The following is a 1,599-nucleotide window of genomic DNA, read 5'->3' as shown; positions in this document are numbered from 1 at the left end:
ATGAGCAGCCAAGTGCCGGCTGACCCAGTGGCTCCCAGCCAAGTGGCACACAGCAGCGGAAGTGTCTTCTTCGTCTCCCCCCCGGCATCCTGGATGAGCCGCGGCACTGTCCCGCACCTACCCCAGCTGGGCAGTGCTTGCCCCAGCCCCATGCCTCCCTCACCATGGGGGCCTTGATCTGCCCCCCGCCCCTTCCCTTCTCCCTCCTCTCTCCTCTCCCCTCCCCTTTCACTACACCAGACTTACCAGCTGGAGGCAGCTCTCCATGCTGCTGAGCTGTGCTTCTTGCTGTCTGTGCTATGCTGCAGCTGTATGCATTCACAGGCCATTTATCGGCCAAATCATTGGCCTGATATGGCCGACTTCCAATATAGTAAATTTTCTTTATATCGGTGCCAGTCTGATATCGGACCAATGCATTGGTGCACCTCTAGTAATTTAGTTTATTCCCTTGCTGCATAGTCTGTTCAGTTAGAAGTCTGTAGTTACTGACTGTTTAGGCTTCAGTGAACGCATCTACACACGCTTTAATGCGCAGTAGCTTATTCTACTGCACATTAAAGCAGCACATAAAAAAAGTGCTAATACACAAATGTGCAGTAGAATAGGCTACTGCACGTTAAGCATCACTAAAAAAGCGTGCACTTGTGCTGCTGTGCATTAGCGCAGCCTAATGCACATTAATTTAGTACTTCATATTGGAGGTACAAAATTGAATGTGCATTAGTAAAAGTGCATTAATGCATGTATAGATGTTCCCAGTATGTAGCAGCATTTCTGGTAACATAAGAAGTTAAATTTTACTTAAATCTTTAGGCCTGCTTGTTGGCAGATTCATTAATTCAGTGGTTTTCAACCTGTGGTCCATGGACCCCTGGGGGTCCACAGATGGTCTAAGCGGTCCGCGAAAGGTGACTACGATCAATCAAAAGTATGTGAATCAGACATCTACCCACACTTACAATTCAGAGGGGTTCACACCTCCATTCAAAATATTTTAGGGGTCCACAAATGCTTCTGTTGCCTCATTGTGTATTTTTCATCGTCTGCTTATAGACATGGGGGGGGGGGGGGGGGGAAACAAAGCAGCGCTTTACTTTCAGCCCAGTGTGCCCCTGTGCAAAGCACGATGCGTGCCCAGAAGAGGCATCACATCAGTTTGACTTGATTTGCCCAGCGTCTGTATAGGTCTCGCGCTTCAGCAGGGCTTTTTGATGCTTTTATCTAATAGTTGATTGAATCAGCTTCAGGTAAAAGCACCAAAAAGCCCTTCAGAAGCACCCGATCCATATAGTTGCTGGTGAGCCAGGTCAAACTGATGCACTTCCTCTCCGGATAAAGCGCTAGGCTTTTGTTTTTGTTGGTCCTCCCACCCCGGTCTGTCAGCAGCCATCATGTTTTCATGCGTTTACATGGGCTTAATTACAAGATCCTGTACTGTGTTCCATAGGACTTCTACCTCCTTCATTTCTCAGGATGGGCAGCACTCACCAACTATTTGCCTTCCTTTTTTTCTTTTTATTATTCTTTATGTAGTTCTGTTCCTTATTTATTAGGCACCATCTAAGCTTGTATTCACTATCAAATTATAAACTTTCT

Source organism: Alligator sinensis, unplaced genomic scaffold, assembly GCF_000455745.1.
Source record: "Alligator sinensis unplaced genomic scaffold, ASM45574v1 scaffold651_1, whole genome shotgun sequence".
Classification (NCBI taxonomy): domain Eukaryota; kingdom Metazoa; phylum Chordata; order Crocodylia; family Alligatoridae; genus Alligator; species Alligator sinensis.
The sequence above is the reverse complement of the archived record's forward strand: the minus strand, read 5'-3'. Positions refer to the sequence as shown.